The sequence below is a fragment of the Pristiophorus japonicus genome, chromosome 7 (assembly GCF_044704955.1).
Source record: "Pristiophorus japonicus isolate sPriJap1 chromosome 7, sPriJap1.hap1, whole genome shotgun sequence".
NCBI classification, from domain to species: domain Eukaryota; kingdom Metazoa; phylum Chordata; class Chondrichthyes; family Pristiophoridae; genus Pristiophorus; species Pristiophorus japonicus.
Genome location: NC_091983.1, coordinates 230,588,574 through 230,609,609, shown reverse-complemented (window position 1 = coordinate 230,609,609; position 21,036 = coordinate 230,588,574). Strand labels below are relative to the sequence as shown.

Below are 21,036 nucleotides of genomic sequence, written 5' to 3'. Positions count from 1 at the left end.
CCTGACACCCGGAACATCTGCATAAACACTGGGAAAATAGCTGAAAGCTCAACACCTAAAAGATCTTCACCAACACTGGGAAAACAGCTGGAATCCCGACACCTGGAACACCTGCACCAACACTGGGAAAACAGCTGCAATCCCAACACCTGGAACATTTGCACCAACACTGGGAAAGCATCTGCAATCCCAACACCTGGAACATTTGCAAGCACCGAGATCGCCCCTCTGTGAGCAGGTCCAGTCAGATCAGGGACCCCCTGAATCATCCCCAGACGGACCGAGATCGCCCCTCTCTGAGAGGGTCCAGTCGGAGCAGTGACCCCCTGAATCACCCCCAGACGGACCGAGATGGCCCCTCTCTGAGCGGGTCCAGTTGGAGCGATGCGTCTGTACGGTTTGTTGCCCCTTCAGGCCCTTTGAGTGGCCCTGTCTCTCGCCGCGCAGCACTTCCCGTCCTGGGGTCACTACGACCTGTGTAAGGCCCAGCTTCACTGGGACCAGGCCATGAGTTGGGATTACATGGCCTGCCAGCCCGAGGCCACCCTGCTCACCAGGTCACTGAAGGTCAGCTTAGATCCCTCTGACAGTACGTGTGGAGAGACCCCCGAGATGTACTGCACGCTGGTGAGTATAAGCCTTTCTGAGACAGCCTCTGTTGTGTGTCACACTGTGAATGGACGCTCACTGAACGGCCTTTATCAAAGTGAATTCCATCCAAACTCCTACATTTGCTTCATTAACAGAGGCATTGAGTGCAAAAGCAAGGGAGTCATGGTGAACCTTCATACATCATTGGTTCGGCCCCAACTGGAGTATTGTGTCCAATTCTGGGCACCACACTTTAGGAAGGATGACAAGGCCTTGGAGAGGGTGCAGAGGAGATTTACTGGAATGTTTCCAGGGATGAGGGACTTCAGTTATGTGAAGAGACTGGAGAAGCTGGGATTGTTCTCCTCAGAGCAGAGAAGGTTAAGGGGAGATTTGATGAGGTGTTTAAAATCATGAAGGGTTTTGAAAGAGTAAATAAGGAGACACTGTTTCATGTGGCAGGAGGGCCAGTAACCAGAGGACACAGATTTCAGATAATTGGCAAAAAAGCCAAGGGGGGAGATGAGGAGAATGTTTTAATGCAGCGAGTTTTTATGATCTGGAATGTGCTGCCTGAAAAGGAGGTGGAAGGAGATTCAAGAATAACATTCAAAAGGGAATTGGATAAATACTGGGAAAGGAGAAATGTACAGGGCTATGGGGAAAGAGTAGGAGAGTGGGACTAACTAGACAGCTCTGAGCCAGTGGCAGAGACAGACGATATCATGGAGGTGAAAGGAGGCGGGATTGGTGAAGGAGGAGATATGGGGATGGAATAACAGTCTGATAAGTTGCATTTCGTGGAACTGTGAGGAGATGTAAAACTGCTGGGCTGAACAGGAAAGGTCAGGACACGAAAACCACAAAACTCGCTGCTTCCCAGTGACTCACCATAAGGGGTGGCAGTGTTTGTAAAATTAGACATGGTAATAGATGTGAGGAGGGAGTTCGAATGTTTATAAACACTCCCTGGAGCTCCTGATCCCTGTGTCTGACCCCTTCCCAATATCCCCAGTGGGGAATATGTCCCATTGTGTCTGAGCCCTGCCCAATATCCCCAGTGGGGAATATGTCCCATTGTGTCTGAGCCCTGCCCAATATCTCCAGTGTGGAATATGTCCCATTGTGTCTGAGCCCTGCCCAATATCCCCAGTGTGGAATATGTCCCATTGTGTCTGAGCCCTGCCCATTATCTTCAGTGGGGAATATGTCCCATTGTGTCTGAGCCCTGCCCAATATCCCCAGTGTGGAATATGTCCCATTGTGTCTGAGCCCTGCCCAATATCTCCAGTGTGGAATATGTCCCATTGTGCCTGAGCCCTGCCCAATATCCCCAGTGAGGAATATGTCCCATTGTGTCTGAGCCCTGCCCAATATCCCCAGTGAGGAATATGTCCCATTGTGTCTGAGCCCTGCCCAATATCTCCAGTGTGGAATATATTCCATTGTGCCTGAGCCCTGCCCAATATCCCCAATGGGGAATATGTCCTTGAGATGTAAATTCAAGCCTGTTTCTAAATATTAATGATGCTCTTGTTGAGTGAATCATCTCCTCAGGATAATTGGTTCCTACATCATTGTTCGAGGGGAAACGCCTGGTTTAATAATCAGCCGTATGTTTCAGCAATAATTGAAAATGTATAATTTATTGCAGAACATGCAGTTCCTCAGAGGGAATTATTCTCCAGCTCAATTAGTAATCTGTTGTAAAAATACTACGAGTCTTGAGGTAAATCTTCCATCTGTCCCATATCCCACTGTGGGAGCTGTGTGTGAAACAGGGCCCGGACTCAGTGAGACCACAATAGATGTTACTGTCTCAGTTTCACACCTCAGGACGTCCCAAAGTGCTTCACAGACAATGAAGGACTTTTTGAAATCGCAATCATTTTTCTTTCACCGATAAAAACGCGGCTGAATTTATCGGCCGTTATCTCATAGTTTGCATTTTTTAATATGTAACAGTTTTTGACAGGTGTACTCGCTCCTTCTTTCCCGATGTGTCCCGACTCCTGAACTTGTGTTCCCTGATTGTGTGTTGACTGTGAGTGGGTGAGTGAGACGGAAAGACTCCAGGGTGAGAATGTATTCAGACTGTGGCTGTAACCTTGGTGCAAAGACACGAATTCCTGGTCACAAACTGCTGTGATCGAATGCACCGGGGCACGGTGGTGCAGGGCTTCTGTGATTGGACCAGTAATCCACAGAACTGCACTTCCAATCCCTCCATGGGCTTTGAGACTGGGCAGAGGGAGATACTGCCGGTCCTGCTGGGAGACTCAGTCCCAGGCACATCCTTCAGTTTTTTATTTGTTCCTGGGATGTGGGCGTCGCTGGCAAGGCCGGCATTTATTGCCCATCCCTAATTGCCCTTGTGAAGGTGGTGATGAGCCACCTTCTTGAACCGCTGCAATCCGTGTGGTGAAGTTACTCCCACAGTGCTGTTAGGAAGGGAGTTCAGGATTTTGACCCAGTGACAATGAAGGAACATTGAATATATTTCCCAATCAGGATGCAGTGTAACTTGGAGGGGAACGTGGAGATGGTGGTGTTCCCATGGAGGCCATGGGTTTGTGAGGTGCTGCCGAAGAAGTCTTGGTGAGTTGCTGCAGTGCATCTTGTAGATGGTAAACACTGCAGCCATGGTACACCGGTGGTGGAGGGAGAGAATGTTTAAGGTGGTGGATGGGCTGCTTTGTCCGGGATGGTGTGAAGCTTCTTGCGTATTGTTGGAGCTGCAGTCATCCAGGCAAGTGGAGAGTATTCCATCACCCGCCTGACTTGTGTCTTGTAGGTGGTGGAAAGGCTTTGGGGAGTCAGGAGGTGAGACAGTCGCCGCAGAATACTCACCTCTGACCTGCTCTTGTACCACAGTATTTATGTGGCTGGTCCAGTTAAGTTTCTGGTCAATGGTGATCCCCAGGATGCTGATAGTGGGGGATCCGACAATGGTAACGCCGTTGAATGTCATGGAGAGGTAGTTGGACTCTGGCTTGTTGGAGATGATCATTGCCTTCCAGGTGTGGACCACAAATGTTACTTGCCACTTCGGTGTTGCCAGACTGGGAAACAACGTCGGTGAGTGAGCACAGGGGCGATGGGGGAACAGGACTTGTGTGTGTTAGGACACGGGCAGCACAGGTTTGGATGAGCTGAAATTTACGGAGAGTGGAAGATGGGAGTCCGGCCAGGAGAACATTGGAATGGTCGAGCCTGGAGGGAACAAAGTATTGATGAGGGTTTCAGCAGCAGATGTGCTGAGGCAGGGGCGGAGACGGGCGATGTTACCGAGGTGGAAATAGGTGGCCTTGGTGATCGAGCGGATATGATTGTTTGTTTTAGTTCTTCTCGACCAAAAGGCACCAGTTAATGCTCATCGATCTCAGTGTTGGAAATAGAATCTCCCGCTGGTCTGTAATCCCCAATTTGATTAATCTCTGGCACCAGCTCAAAGTATTCGCCTCCAATTCCACTTCAGTGCCGATTTGTTCATTGATTTGAGTGTTTCGCGTGCTGCAAAGCAAAACTCACAGTATCTGAGCACACACCGAGGGAGAGGCACATCTGGAATACTGCGGGCAGAGTGGGCTCCTCATTGTAGGGGCGAGATGGGACATGGGGCACAGGGACACAGTGTGACCGGAGGTAAGGGGGTGAGGGGAGAAAGAGATGGGACACGGGACACAGTGACACAGTGTGACCAGGGGTGAGGGGGTGAGGGACTGTGTTATGAGGTTAGCTCGAACAGTCGAATTAAAGGGAGAATTGTCACCACTTCTGTAGAAACACAGTCTGTGCCTTGCTCGGGTAAAAGTCTGACAGCCAATTATTTCTGAATCCGATCACCAATTCTGGAAATCCCAGCGAGTGGTGACAGCTGGTGAATGTTAACGTGGAGTTTCTGGGTAATTTCTGTAAGCTGAGTTTGAACTGATTGTAAACTGGTGCCTGGAGATTGTGTCTGATCCTCTCGGGATTGTTAACATCTGTATCCGTTCCCCCGCCAACTGTTCACACAATCTCACAGCACAGCAGGAGGCCATTCGGCCCATCGTGCCTGTGCCGGCTCTTTGAGAGAGCGATCCAATTAGTCCCACTCCCTGCTCTTTCCCCATAGCCTTGCAAATTTATCCTTTTTCCCAAATTTATCAAGTATATTTTTCCCTGTTTTAAGGGAGTTTAGTTGAAGCAGGTTCAAACAGCTCTTCAAAGAGCGAACACAGGCACGATGGGCCGAATGGCCTTCTGTGCTGTGAGATTCTGTGATATTACCCCTGTTTTAAGGGAGTTTATTTTCAGCAGATGCGAGCAGCAGATGGGATTTCAGTCTGAACGAGCCAAACATTCTCTTTGTAATATTGCAGTCCGTTCTATTGGGTCTGGGACTAAACCTTTAATACTCAGATGGGAAATCGAGGGTTTGGGAGAGGCCTACAGGAAGTGGATTAAACCTGAGACCATAGACTTTATCCCCATGAATCCTCCCCCTGCCCAATATCTCACTCACTGCCCACTGTCCCCAGTAAACCGGCTGCACATTAAACTTTCCCAGTCTCTTGATTCCTGGATCAGAGCTCCCTCACTGTGCTGCTCTCTGACAATGTTTCGCTCACTTTAGCAGCTCAGACAGGAGAATGTTTGAAGAACGATTTACTGTTGTTGTGGCACTGACTGACTGACCCCTGACCCTGTCACCAGTGGATGGATTTTTCTATCGAGCAGTTTGAATGATGAGGAGTCTCGGTTCCATCTCCTGTTATTCTCTGTTTCCCATTCTCTGTATTGGCCACACGCAAATTTCATTATAAACACAGATAGAGGCAGACAGGCAAAGTCGAGGGTTCAAGTCCCACTCCAGAGACTTGAGCACAAAACCGAGGTCGGGACTCCCAGTGCAGTACTGAGGGAGTACTGCACTGTCGTAGGGGCAGTACTGAGGGAGTGCTGCACTGTCGTAGGGGCAGTGCTGACGGAGAGCTCCACTGTCGGAGGAGCAGTACTGAGGGAGTGCTGCACTGTCGGAGGGGCAATACTGAGGGAATGCTCCACTGTCGGAGAGGCAATACTGAGGGAGTGCTGCACTGTCGGAGGGGCAGTACTGAGGGAGCGCTACACTGTCAGAGCATCAGTACTGAGTGAGCACTGCACTGTCGGAGGGGCAGTACTGAGGGAGTACTGCACTGTCGTAGGGGCAGTACTGAGGGAGTGCTCCACTGTCGGAGGGGCAGTACTGAGGGAGTGCTGCACTGTCATAGGGGCAGTGCTGACGGAAAGCTCCACTGTCGGAGGAGCAGTACTGAGGGAGTGCTGCACTGTCGGAGGGGCAATACTGAGGGAATGCTCCACTGTCGGAGAGGCAATACTGAGGGAGTGCTGCACTGTCGGAGGGGCAGTACTGAGGGAGCGCTACACTGTCGGAGCATCAGTACTGAGTGAGCACTGCACTGTCGGAGGGGCAGTACGGAGGGAGTGCTGCACTGTCGGAGGGGCAGTTCTGAGGGTGCGCTGCACTGTCGGAGCATCAGTACTAAGTGAGCACTGGACTGTCGGAGGGGCAGTACTGAAGGAGCACTGCACTGTCGGAGGGGCAGTACTGAGGGAGCACTGCACTGTCGGAGGGGCAGTACTGAAGGAGCGCTGCACTGTCGGAGGTGCAGTACTGAGGGAGTGCTACACTGTTAGAGGGGCAGTGCTGAGGGAGCGCTGCACTGTCGGAGGGGCAGTACTGAGGGAGTGCTGCACTGTCGGAGGGGCAGTACTGAGGGAGCGCTGCACTGCTCTCATCCTGAGATAGTGAATGGCGCTTTAGAATTCAGTCTTTGCTCTCTCTTTCTCGCCACTCTCTTTCTCTCTCTTACTCCCTCCTCCCCTCCCACATTACACGGGCTCATTCACCAGAAACACCCTGTTGCCGAATTTGCCCTCCGACCGAAAGGGGGCGCACTCACTGAGCGAGCCGATTTTCCCCGCCCCAATCCATGGAGTGGAGAGTTGAGCAAAATTCAGCTCTTTGTAGATTGTTTTTGTTGCGGGCGGTGCAGTCGGTTTGCGGCGGGGTGGAAGTGCGTGGGGAGCGGGGCGGACGGCGGTATATGTCTGCGAGCTCCTGTTTTATTTCCCACCCCCAGGAACCTGCTGACTGACGGAGCTGAAATGAGCCTGGGATTAAAGTGTTTGTTTAAATCTGGTTTGACAGACAGTCGGTGGGTTCCCTGAACACCTGCTCACAGCCCTGAGTCTCCGTGAGGCTGGGGCACTGGGGACATTAGTTTGGGGAGAAGGCCCTTTATTGGGGACCTTTCATTAGAAGGAGGTCACCCATTGGGGACGGACGGTTTAAAATTGGAAGCTGGGTGTTTAATGAACGATGGCTGTGGTCTATAAGGACCGATCGACACAGGCCGGTCAATAATGTGGGATTACACCACAGCTGGTTGAAGATTTGCTGCAGATTCTCAATCTTTCCCCAGTCTGGTTTCTTTCTCTGAAACCTCCCTCTGGTCTTCTCATTGCTGAAATGTTTAGACACAAACACCAGGTGCAGAGTTCTGGGTTTCATTAACTTGAACAAACATTCATTTCTGCCGGCTCACGTTCTTTATAATTAAATTCCAAAATGTAGAATCCCATCGAGCTCCCTGGCAAGATGTTGACTTAAAACCGCCGTTCCTTTATTAAATTAATTCTTGGGATGCTGACATGGCCGGCATTTATTGCCCATCCCCAGGTGTCCTGAGAAGGTGGGGGTGGGCCGCCTTCTTGATCCGCTGGGAGCGAGTTTGATACAAACTGAGTGTCTCGCTCGGCCACTTCAGAGGGTCATTACTAGTCAACCACGTTGGTGTGGGCCTGGAGTCATATATAGGCCCGGGCAGGTTACAGAGGCAGGTTTCCTTCCCTAAAGGACATTACTGAACCAGTTGGGCTTCACGGCAATCTCCCTGAGCTGTGGGCCGTGGGGAGATGGACCCTCTCCCTGACCCACTGTGGGGCGTGGGGAGATGGAGCCTCTCCCTGACCCACTGTGGGCCGTGGGGAGATGGACTCTCTCCCTGACCCACTGTGGGCCGTGGGGAGAGGACTCTCTCCCTGACCAACTGTAGGCCGTGGGGAGATGGACTCTCTCCCTGACCCACTGTGGGCCGTGGGGAGAGGACTCTCTCCCTGACCCACTGTGGGCCATGGGGAGAGGACCCTCTCCCTGACCCACTGTGGGCCGTGGGGAGATGGACCCTCTCCCTGACCCACTGTGGGCCGTGGGGAGAGGACTCTCTCCCTGACCCACTGTGGGCCGTGGGGAGAGGACTCTCTCCCTGACCCACTGTGGGCCGTGGGGAGAGGAGTCTCTCCCTGACCCACTGTGGGCCGTGGGGAGAGGACCCTCTCCCTGACCCACTGTGGGCCGTGGGGAGAGGACCCTCTCCCTGAGCTGTGGGCCGTGGGGAGATGGATCCTCTCCCTGACCCACTGTGGGCCGTGGGGAGAGGACCCTCTCCCTGACCCACTGTGGGCCGTGGGGAGATGGACCCTCTCCCTGACCCACTGTGGGCCGTGGGGAGAGGAAGCTCTCCCTGACCCACTGTGGGCCGTGGGGAGATGGACTCTCTCCCTGACCCACTGTGGGCCGTGGGGAGAGGACCCTCTCCCTGACCCACTGTGGGCCGTGGGGAGAGGACTCTCTCCCTGAGTTGTGGGCCGTGGGGAGATGGAGCCTCTCCCTGACCCACTGTGGGCCGTGGGGAGATGGATCCTCTCCGTGACCCACTGCGGGCCGTGGGGAGAGGACCCTCTCCCTGACTCACTGTGGGCCGTGGGGAGATGGAGCCTCTCCCTGACCCATTGTGGGCCGTGGGGAGAGGACCCTCTCCCTGAGCTGTGGGCCGTGGGGAGATGGATCCTCTCCCTGACCCACTGTGGGCCGTGTGGAGAGGACCCTCTCCCTGACCCACTGTGGGCCGTGGGGAGATGGATAATACCAGAAATGAGAGGGTATACATATCAGGAAAGGATGAACAGGCTGGGTCACTTTTCTCTTGAAAAGAGAATGCTGAGGGATGATCTAATAGAGGTCTTTGAAATTTTGAAAGGGTTTGATAGAGTGGATACAGACAGAACCAAGAAATCCAATCAGAAGAAACGTCTGTACCCAAAGAGTGGTGAGAATGTGCAACTTGCTACCACAGGGAGTGGTTAAAACGAATAGTGTAGATGCATTAAGGGGGGCTAGACAAGCGTATGAGGGAGACGGGAATAGAGGGTTGTGGATAGATTTAGATGAGGAAAGACTGGAGGAGGCTCGAGTGGAGCATAAACACCGACATGGACTGGTGGGGCCGAATGGCCTGTTTCTGTGCCGTGTATCTTATGTAATCCTATATGTAATCCTATAAGTAATCCTATGTAATCTTTCAGCTCAGTACTGGCCCACTAAATGCTGCTAACTGAGCAACTCTGCTCGAACATTAACTCCAACAAAGGGCCTGATTACTGGGTGATGGGAAGTGACATCAATCTGTGGGATTGTACTTTATGGAGCCACTAACTTCTGTACTCAATAATACACTAATTAACATCATTAACCAGGGGACTGAACCGTGCTGATAGCGAGTGGTTTAGTTAGTGATAACGACAGGCTCTTCGTCACACCACACAGTGTAAATCCGAGACAGCAACACTTAAACCCCCGAAATAAATGTCAAGGGATGAGTGGATTTGTAGAAAGAACAATGATTCATAAGATGCTCCGTTTATGCTCCAGTGTTGCAGGAGCAGTTTCTGTAATACATGATCCTTATATTGAAATATCTTCCCTTCCCGCGTTGATGCAGCCACACACAGCAGGAGCCTGTTGTGTCTCTCTCTCCCTGGGCTGTATGGTGATGTTTAATTCTTCTCTTCTTCTTCGGCAGTCCCCCGGAGTCGAGGATGACTTGCTTCCACATTGAAATGAGTTGTCAGGTGACTGATGAGACCAATGTGGGATCCACAGTCTCTGTCACAGGTGGGGTAGATGGTGGTTAGAGGGACGGGTGGGTGGGGTGCTTGGGTTGTCGTACGCACCTTCTGCTGTTTGTACTTGGCTTCCGCATTCTCCCGGCAAAGAGACTCGATGTGTTCGTCGCCTTCTCGGATGCTTCTCCTCCATTTTGAGCGGTCTGGATCCAAAGATCCAAGATGCGGCCACTCACAACAACATCGAGCAGACAATAGGGGTGCTCAAGCAGCGTTTCCGAAGCCTGGACCGCTCTGGAGGCAGCCTTCAATACTTCCCTCAACAGGTGTCGCTATTCATTGTGGTGTGCTGCATGTTGCACAAATTGGCCATCATGAGGGCCCAGACCTTACCAGCGGGAAGTGCAGCCCCAACTCAGGAGGAGGAGAAAGAGGAACAGTAGCCTGGCGAGGCCCCGACTGGCCAGCCAGAGGAGGAGGTGCAGCAGCCACGGAGGAGACACCGTGGCACTGCTCCCGATACAAGGGCCACATGTCAGTGGCTCATCATACATCGGTTCTCCAACAACACAACACAACCCCTGACCAGCAACTAATAAACATTTAACAACGGCCCCTTGAAACACCATAACACACAATTAACCTCAACAATATCTGTACACAGGCCCCTGCCATTTGTCATTCCTCAACAGTATCCATGTGCCATATTAGGCACATACACTTACAACAATAGCAGGCCTCAAAAACTGCAACCAGATCATGACAAACATATTTACAGGATGAGGCCATCTCTCCATTGTGGCCAAAGTTTTTATTGAGACTAGCTCTGGCATTTGCTACCCCTTACCTTAACCCCCTCCCACATCTCCTGCTCCTCCTCAATGTTGCCTCAGTGCCTGCAGCAAGGCTGCTTGAGGGCTGCTGTGTGTTTAACACAGACACTACAGATGGCCTAGTAGGATACATTGGACCAGCTCTGGGCCTAGAAGGCCCGGCTGCAGACTGCACCACCTCAGCATCGGCGGCAGCAGTCTAGGTTGGCTGGTGTGTAGACCGCAGCAGGTGCAAAGGCAGAGTGGCAGTGGTGGGAGCCAGAATGCTGTCATCTTGAGCAAAGACAACAGGTTCCATTTCCCACGGCCCACTGCCACTCCCCCAGGGCGGAGCCTCAACATCTGGAGCAATATGTGGGAGCGCAGATTACTGGCCTCCTTCGGCACCGTTACCTCCCCGTTGGACTGTGGGGAACAGAGAGGATGGCAGCAGTCAGTGTTTGCATGGCATCACTCTGTGACTGACTCAGGACAGCCTGAGTCTCAAACGCAGCGTTCTGAGAGTTGTTGCCACAATCATTGACAGTATCACATCACAAAGGCCTTGCGTGGCTTGGGTCTGTGATGTGATAGCTGCTGCCACGTCAACCATGGCACGCGCTCTCCCCTCTGCGACTCCACTGTCGCTGGTTGAGTCCATCTCCCTCTGTAAATGGGCAAGGATGGGTTCATTGAACTGCTGAGAGGCAGGGACAATGCTTGAGGCGGTCTCCCCCAACCTCAGTGCAAGTGTATCCATGCTCTGCGGGACCTTCTCCAATGCACCCATTGGCTCGCGGTGCATTTGCATGGACTCTCTGGACATAGCCTCCAAGTCCAGGTCCACGTCTGACTGTCTCTGAGCAGGACTGATAGGCCGACTCACTGTCCGGGGAGATGGCCCCCGAACTTCCCCTCGCTCTGGGCGCTGCTGTATGCCACTGGAGTCAGGAGCCTCAGGCTCTTCAAAGCCCAGGAATGTTGGCTCTTCCACCAAGGTGGTGTCCCCACACGGAGCAACTGATGGAGGGTCCCACACAGGCACCACACTTTCCTCACCTTCCTCTTCATCTTCCCCGTCAGTTGAAGTGGACGGCGTTTGCTGTCAAGGTTCAAGGATCTCACAGAAATGCCAAAGGGCATTCACATACCGTCACGGTCCACAGGGGGCGCTGCTTCTCCGGCCACTACCGCACCAACTGGTGTGCCCATGGGGATGGACACTCGCTCCTCCACATCACTGAGGGCTTGTATGTCAGGCTCCCCTCCACCGGTGCACTGCTGCTCTCTCCTGTTGTGAGCTAGTTTCACCTGCAGTAAGAAGCACAAGAAGGTGTGAGTGAGTGTGCAGCTCATCGTGTGCCACATGTGCCTTCCATAGTTGAATAGTTGCTGCTGTGTGGATGTGTGTAAACGTGCATTTGAATCTGCGTGGCTGCTCACAGTGCATGTGTGAACGGTGGGATGAGGTGAGAAGGACCTCAGATTAGGGATGAGGCTGAAGTCTTGTGAAAGGGTAGTGTGAGGAGGGGTGAGGCTGAGTAGGGAACAAGAAGGTGAGTGAGGTTTGGATGGGCCGGGCATGGCTGGTGACCTGAGCCTGAACCTTTATGGTGCCTTCACCAACAAAGACCACGGCCTGGGACACACAGTGACGGAGCAGTCGGAGGTCAGTTGTAGCGCTGGGGCACGGTGCTGTTAATTATGTCCCGAGGACACGGCAATTCAGGAGCACGTCACATCTGCACCGTTCCATTATTCATTCATACTTTACACAGCTTTAGGATTCTGGTACTAATGTTCACTCCATTCCTTCTGCATCGAGTATTAAAAATAACCAATCCAATATGCGGCTTTAGTCACTGCCTTTAGTCGATGCTGTGACAATTGTAGATTCATTAATCTCTATGATCTCTGTATATTGCCGCGCTCTCCATCTTTATCACACACATTAGTTTTATTGATTGCTGCAACAGCCACTTGCTGGGGATGAGGGTGTAACAGGCGAGCTGTCTGATCATTTGGAAAAGGATGTCGGGCTGATTCTGTTTTGCCGATGTCAGGCAGAGTCCCAGTGTGTTCGATCCACAGGATGCACTGCAGCAACTCGCCAAGGCTTCTTCAGCAGCACCTCCCAAACCCGCCACCTCTACCACCTAGAAGGACGAGGGCAGCAGGTGCCTGGGAACACCATCACCTCCAAGTTCCCCTCGAGTCACACAGTGTCCCGACTTAAAATCACAGCATCATGGAATGATGCAGCACAGAAGGAGTCCATTCGGCCCATCATGCCTGTGCTGGCTCTTTGAAAGTGTTACCCAATTCACCCCACTCCCTGCTCTTTCACCACAGCCCTGTAAATCTTTCCCCTTCAAGTATTTCTCCAATTCCCGATTGAATCTGCTGCCATCGCCCTTTCAGGCAGCGCATTCCAGATCACAACATGTGGAGCTGCCGCTGTGTCCATCGCTGCTTCACCGCGGAAGGTCAATGACCTGAAGTGACCCCGAGGGAGCCCTGCCACCTCCAACTGCTCCCTCACAAACCAGCCTGAGGTAAAGCATCATTAGGCCCACAGGCTGGGCGAGGGTCCGACACACAGAGCCCAGGGGTATGGCCTGAGCACAAATAAGGGATTGTTTTAACAATAGACGATAAAAAGACAAGATCCCATTAATCATTCTGCCCACAAAACTCTCGCCCTTTCTCTCTCTCTCTAACCCAAACAGACAGCTGCAGTGAGACTCATTTTCCCATCTCTGAAGGTCGGAGGTCGGAGATTCTTTCACTGAACATGAACTTTGGAAAATCTAAACAAAGAAAACTTCCAAAATGTCGTCATGTCAGAAATCTATCCAAATGTCAGATCCCTGGTCTCTTTACAGTCCATTTTATTTTGCTCAAAACGATTCCCAAGGATGATTGGGGAACTGAGAGGATCGAACTATGGGGAAAGGCTGAATAGGCTGGGGCTCGTTCCTGGTCCCAGGGATGGAGGACTTCAGTTACAGGGAGAGACTGGAGAAGCTGGGATTGTTTTCCTTACAGCAGAGAAGGTTAAGGGGAGATTTAATACAGGTGTTCATGGTCATGAGGGGTTTAGACAGAGTAGATAGAGAGAAACTGTTTCCATTGACGGAAGGCTCGAGAACCAGAGGACACATATTTAAGGTGATTGACAAAGAACCAAAGGCGACTTGAGGAAAATTGTTTTTGCGCAGTGAGTGGTTAGGATCTGGAATGCACTGCCTAAAAGGGTGGTGGAGGCAGAGCCCAGCGGGAGAATTGTGTCCAAATTCTGGGCACCACACTTTAGGAAGGATGATAGGGCCTTGGAGAGGGTGCAGACGAGATTTACTGGAATGGTCCCAGGGATGAGGGACTTCAGTTATGTGGACATTCTGGAGAAGCTGGGATTTTCTCCTCAGAGCAGAGAAGGTTAAGGGGAGATTTAATACAGGTGTTCAAAATCATGAAGGGATTTTGATTGAGTAAATAAGGAGACACTGTTTCCAGTGGCAGGAGGGTCGGTAACCAGAGGACACAGATTGAAGGTGATTGGTGAAAGTACCAGAGGGGAGATGAGGAGACCCCACTTTCTACCTTCTGACACTCTGAATAGCTGCCCTTTACCCCTACTCTCTGCTTTATGTCCTGAAGCCAGCGAGCTATCCATTCTGCTACTGGCTCCCTGACTGCATTCTCTGACCTTATTCATTAGTCTATTATGTGGTCCCTTATCGAAGTTCTTTTGGAAATCTGGATAAATTATATCTACTACATTACCCTTGTCTGCTCTCTCTGTTACCTCTTCAGAGAATGCAATGAGGTTGGTCAAGCAAGACTTTCCCTTTTGAACTCCATGCTGACTATTCATTATTATACTTTTGCTCTCTAAATGTTATTCTATATTCTCCTTTAGTAAGGATTCCATTATTTCTCCAACCACCGATATTAAGTTGACGGGTTTACAGTTCCCTGAACATGTTCTATCTCCCTTCTTAAATATAAGTATTATGTTAGCTATCTTCCAGTCCTCGGGTATGATACCTTTTTCAAACTAATTAATAAATATGTGCCCCTGCTATTTCTTCCCCAGATTCATTTAAAAAGCACAGAAGTGTTCCGTCCAGACCTGGGGTTTTATTTAACCCGTGCTGTACCTGTCCTGGGAGTGTTTGATGGGACAGTGTAGAGGGAGCTTTACTCTGTATCTAACCCATGCTGTACCTGCCCTGGGAGTGTTTGATGGGACAGTGCAGAGCTTTACTCTGTCTCTAACCCGTGTTGTACCTGCCCTGGGAGTGTTTGATGGGACAGCGTAGAGGGAGCTTTACTCTGTATCTAACCCGTGCTGTATCTGCCCTGGGAGTGTTTGATGGGACAGTGTAGAGGGAGCTTTACTCTGTATCTAACCCGTGCTGTACCTGCCCTGGGAGTGTTTGATGGGACAGTGTAGAGGGAGCTTCACTCTGTATCTAACCCGTATTGTTCCGTCTCTGTTTCCAGGAGAACCCGTACATGTGCAACAACGAGTGTGATGCTCACACGCCCGAGCTCGCACACCCGCTTGAGCTGATGCTGGATGATGAGGGGCGGATTCCCAACACCTTTTGGCAAAGTGTCTCCTGGAGGAGTTTCCCCGAGCCCCTCCTGATCAACATCACTCTGTCCTGGGGCAAGACCATCGAGCTGACCGAGGACATAGTCATCACCTTCGAGTCAGGCCGGCCGGAGCAGATGGTCCTGGAGAAGTCTCTGGACCACGGCCGGACGTGGCAACCCTACCAGTTCTACACGGCCGACTGCCTCACCTCCTTCGGGATGGAGCCGAGAAGTGCCCGGGATCTGAGCCCGGCCTCGGTGCTGGATATCATCTGCACGGAGGAGTACTCCAGGGGCTACGTGTGGAAGGTGGACAAGATGGTCCGCTTCGAGATCCAGGAGCGTTTTGCCCTGTTCGGGGGGCCCCGTCTCCAGGACATGGCCTCACTGTACGGCCAGCTGGACACCACCAAGGACCTGAGGGACTTCTTCACCCTGACCGACCTGCGGGTCAGGCTGCTCCGGCCGGCCACTGGGGCCACCAGTGTTGACCAGCACAACCTCTCCAAATACTTTTACGCCATCTCCAACCTGGACATTCATGGCCGGTGAGAGCTCCTCGCTCCTTCTGGCCAGAGTCGCAGATCCCACATTTCACACCCGGGGGGTGCCCTGTCAGGCCAACATCTGGGGCACTCACAGGAACAACATCTGGGGGCACTCACAGGACCAACATCGGGGGGGGGGGGCGCTCAGGGTCAACATCTGGGGGCACTCACAGGGTCAACATCTGGGGTTAACTCACAGGGACACCATCTGGGGTTAACTCACAGGGGCAAGATCTGGGGAGCACTCACAGGGCCAACATCTGGGGCACTCATAGGGTCACCATCTGGGGTAACTCACGTGGCCAACATCTGAGAGGGCACTCACAGGGTCAATATCTGGGGGAGCTCAGGGTCAACATCTGGGGGCACTCAGTTTCAACATTTCAGGGCACTCTATCAGGACCAGCATCTGGGAGCACTCACAAGGCCAACATCTGGGGGCACTATCAAGGAGAACATCTGGGGCACTCTATCAAGGCAACATCTGGGGAACTCTATCAGGGCCAACATCTGGGGGATACTCTCAGTCTATGAACTTGGTGATACTCCATCAGAGCAAATAGCTGGTGTTCTCAATCAGAGCTAACATCTGGGATACTTTATCAGGGATAACATCTGGCATGGCACTCTAGCAGTTATCATCTGGAGGGCACTATATCGGAGTTAACATCTGGCACACAATCTCAATGAACATCTGAAGGGCAGTCTATCAGGGCCAACATCTAATTACGAGGAGAGATTACACAAACTAGGGTTGTGTTCCTAGAATTTAGAAGGTGAATTGAATGAAGTTTTCAAGTTATGAAGGGAAACTGAAAGGGTAGATAGAGAGAAACTATTCCCCTGGTTCGGGATTCTAGGAGTAGGGAGAAAATCTAAAAATTAGAGCCAGACCTTTCAGGAGTCAAATTAGGAAACACTTCTACACACAAAGGGTGGTAGAAGTTTGGAACTCTCTTCCACAAACAGCAGTTGATGCAAGATCAATTGTTAATTTTAAATCTGAGATTAATAGATTTTATCAGCCAATGGTATTCAGGGATATGGGGCAAAGGCGGGTGAATGGAGTTAGGTCACAGATCAGCTATCATCCCATTGAATGGCGGAGCAGGCTCGAGGGGCTGAATGGCCTCCTCCTGTTCCGATGTGAACGCTGGGTAACTGGGGAGATTTGTCAGCGATAGATGGGGATCCCTCCCCCGGCCCACTGGGCACCGTCAGCTGCCCCTGTGTCGGGTGTTTGAGCTTCCCTGAATGGCCCTGCGACAGTGGGCACAGACCAGCACTGTGCCAGCTCCCCCTGCCGCTGGTGATGGGCCCGTTAGCGAGCTTTCACAGTCCTGCTGGCTGGCTGGTGATGAGTCAGCGAGTTCCTGCTCAGTGTTCAGCCAATCGAGTAGCACGGAGCGAGCAGAGTCTGTCCCTTTACTCTCAGCACTGCCGAGCTCCAGGCTGATCAGGATTCAGAGAGTGAGAGGATCACACAACACAGGGGGAGGCCATTCAGACCATCGGGCCTGTGCCGGTCTTTGAAAGAGATATCCAATTAGTCCCACTCCCCGCTCTTTCCCCATAGCCCTGCAAATCTTTCCCTTGAAGTATTTTATCCAATTCCCTTCTGAAAGTTACAATTGAATCTGCTCCCACCGCCCTTTCAGGCAGCGCATTCCAGATCACAACTCGCTGCATAAATAAACTCTCCTCATCTCCCCTCTGCGTCTTTTACCAATTACCTTCAACCTGTGACCTCTGTTCCCCGACCCTCCTGCCACTGGAAACAGTTGCTCCCATTTACTCGATCCAAGCCCTTCCTGATTTGAGGAATGATTGTGACTGAAAGCTTCCTTCGTGTTGGATCTATATTCAGTCTGTGTCAGTGAGATCCCATTCTCCCATCACACAATCTCCAGGGCTTGGAGCCATTCCCTCATTATTCCACACTCAGCTTCTGGGAGGCTCGCTCCAACTTTTAGCCGAGGACAATCTTCAGATACTAATTAGAGAACAGGAGCAGTAAAATGTTTACGCTGCCGTTAATGTGACTCCAAGGAACTGCCTGGGTATCTGCTTAGTTCAGCAAACAGTGCCCAGAACTGACAATTTGCTGAATGTGCAACGTACAATCTGCGGATTATGAAGCTTCACCCTCGCAGTGAGTTAAACAGCTCCTTGGCCTCTCCTCCTCCCTATCTGTGTAACCTCCTCTCACCCTACAGCCCTCCGAGATCTCTGCTCTCCTCCAACACCAGGAACAGCCCTCCGAGATCTCTGCTCTCCTCCACCACAGGCCTCTTGCCCATCCCCCACTCCTTTCGCTCCACCATTGGTGGCCGTGCCTTCATCTGCCTGGGCCCTGAGCTCTGGAATTCCCTCCCTAAACATCTCCCTCTCTACCTCTCTCTCTCTTAAGACGCTCCTTAAAACTGACCTCTTCGACTAAGCTTTTGGTCACCTGTCCTAATATCACCTTAAGTGGCTCGGTGTCAGTTTATCTGATTTACGCTCCTGTGAAGCACCTTGGGACGAAATGCATTATATAAATGCAAGTTGTTGTTGCAGGTGTTATTGTTGTTGAAAAGCAATAACTTGTGCGAGGCGCTCTATAAATGCAAGCTCTTCCTTTGAGGGGCCTGGAAGGCCGGAGCTGATCAGAAACTCTCTCCTAACGTGTTGTTATTGCTGCCCAGAATCTGATCGTCAATCAGCGGAAACACACCCAGAAACTGACCCGCCGCCTGGGTTGAAAGGCAGTAAGTGGGAGAAAAATGTTGCTGTTTGCAGAGCGAAGCTGGGAAAGGGAGAGCGGACTCGCGGAGCGGCCAGTCCCCAGTCTAACCCGGCTGCTCAGCTTATTTGAAACCAGCTTGCTGTTGTTTTTTGCCAGGTGTAAGTGCAATCTTCACGCCAACAACTGTATCTGGGAGAAGGGGAAGCTGAGTTGCGAGTGCGAGCACAACACGACGGGGCCGGACTGCGAGAGATGCAAGAAAGGCTTTCAAGGCCGAGCGTGGAGAGCGGGCTCGTACCTACCAATCCCCAAAGGGACGGCCAATGTCTGTGAGTAACCAGAGCTGCTCCGGCCCGGCCCAGTGCCGGCACCAGATTCCCTTCACATTTCATTCTCAGCCCAACTCCCGGCAATGCACCGACTCCAAAATACAACCCACCCATCTTTGTCATTGTGTTCATGTGGGAACAGAGACTCACAGCGGGAGATTGGACAGAGCCAGGGACAGAGATAGGGTCCGTGCCCACAGCTCCACACTGAGGGAAAGGGTGGGGGGGTGGGGGGGCGGAGAGAGAAAGAGACAGAGATGGAGAAAGAGAGAAGCAAAGAATGAAAGAGAGAACAAACAAAAAGAAAGAGAAAGTGGGAAACAGAGAAATAGAGAAAGTGATAAAGAGGGAGAGAGAGAAGCAGAGAAATTAAGTTAGAATGAGAGACAGAAAGTAAGAGAGACAAAAGGAAAGTGAGAGAAAGAATTAGAGATATAGCGAAGAAAAAAAAGAATGAAAGGAAAATTATCCAATTAGTCCCACTCCCCGCTCTTTCCCCATGGACCTGCAAATGTTGCCTTTTCAAGTATTTATCCAACTCCCTTTTGAAAGTTATGATTGAATCTGCTCCCATCGCCCTTTCAGGCAGCGCATTCCAGATCACAACAACTTGCTGCGTAAAAATAATCCTCATCTCCCTCTGGGTCTTTGGCCAATCACCTTCAATCTGTGTCCTTGGGTTACCCACCCTCCTGCCCTTGCAAACAGTTTCTCCTTATTCACTCCATCAAAACCCTTCCTCATTTTGAAGCCCTCTATCAATGTAATGTCGGGGTCAGTGAGCGAGGGGGATCGCTGGCATTATGTAGAGGGTGAGGTTGTAATAGCCGCAGGTGTTGAATTTGCTGAAACCTTACTCCGGACACCCACAGATACAGAGCCAGCAGTGAGGTGCAGACTAATGTGAGAATGGAATGTTCACAGCTGGATGAACATCTGGGGAACAGCTGGGGAGGGTGAGAGGAGAATAAGCCTCTATGTAATCAATATCTGAAGCAGATCAGGAAGTGAAGGTTGTGAGGGACATCTGTGGCCATTGCTGTGTGTGGAATGTCCCGAGATCAATATCCGGATAGTGAGCTGACTGGGCAGTGGGGGAGGGGTGTGTGTGACCACTGATGCCCTTACGTATTAACTCTGCGTACTTACACACTAATCGCACGTAGTGGGAGCGTCCCCACATACTACTCTCACACTCACCTTACGGGAGCACTTTAGCAACTCTACCTGGTCTCACACAGGGCTGGTGTGATCGCTCAGAGGATGCAGCACGCCAATCCCCCATCAGTTCCTTGTTCTGAGTTTGAGTGACGTCGATCTGATGAACACTCCGTGTAATGGGTTGTGTTAATGTGTTTATCGATAAAGATTGTTAATCAGACGTCTCTCTAACTCTGTTTGTTTCTCTTTCCCTCTCCAGGCTTCCCTGACCCCGTGGCGAATGGCCGTGAGTTGGACCTATACTCTCTGACCTGTGACCTGTGACCTGCTGACCCAGAGCCCATTTCTGCATCGGGAATAATCCGCTTCCCTCAAACCTCCCTCATCTCTCAGTGAGCGAGGAACAGGTGTAGGTGTGAGCGGGGGCCGAGTGTGAGCAGGGGTAGAGTGTGAGCGGGTGAAGGTGTGAACAGGTGAAGGTGTGAGGCAGTGTAGGTGTGAGCAGGGCTGGGATCAGGAGTCTGCTTGTCCGTGTATCTATGGAGTAAAGTATAATCTTCTCGAGTGGTGCAGCAGATATGAAGCAGGGAAGATGTAATATATATGACCCACATCTTAGCTGAGACGAAAATGCTTCTTAACACTGTCTCAGTGAGAATGTTCAGTGGGAAGTGGAGGGAAGATTTGTAGAAAGCCACGTGGTGGCTGAGGCCGAGATCAATGGTGACCTGTTGTAATCCCGTAATCCCAGATGCAGGAATAGGAACTGGGTGAGTGTCTCGGCCTCAATCTGTTCCCCTTTGTTCCTGTCAACTTGTTCCCATTTATTTAACCCTTCGCATGCTGTCAATGTCATTCCAAACCATCCGCCATATCGCAACCCTGAACCAACACCCAGACTGACCGGGAGCAGAGTGACCATAACTCCCCATACTGACTGGGAGTGAACATAACCCCCCACACAGACTGGGAGTGACCATAACTCCCCACACTGATCGGGAGTGACCATAACTCCCCACATTGACCGGGAGTGACCATAACTCCCCACACTGACCAGGAGTGACCATAACTCCCCACACTGACCGGGAGTGACCATAACTCCCCACACTGATCGGGAGTGACCATAACTCTCAACACTGACCAGGAGTGACCATAACTCCCCACACTGATCGGGAGTGACCATAACTCTCCACACTGACCAGGAGTGACCATAACTCCCCATACTGATTGGGAGTGACCATAACTCACCACACTGACTGGGAGTGACCATAACTCCCCACACTGATCGGGAGTGACCATAACTCCGCACA

General features: G+C 51.6%; 1 pseudogene; it reads left to right on the top strand.

The window, feature by feature from the left end:
* The first annotated feature begins 381 nt into the window (after positions 1–381).
* Positions 382–21,036, top strand: part of LOC139266952 (netrin-G1-like) — a 30,472-nt pseudogene continuing 9,817 nt past the window's right edge.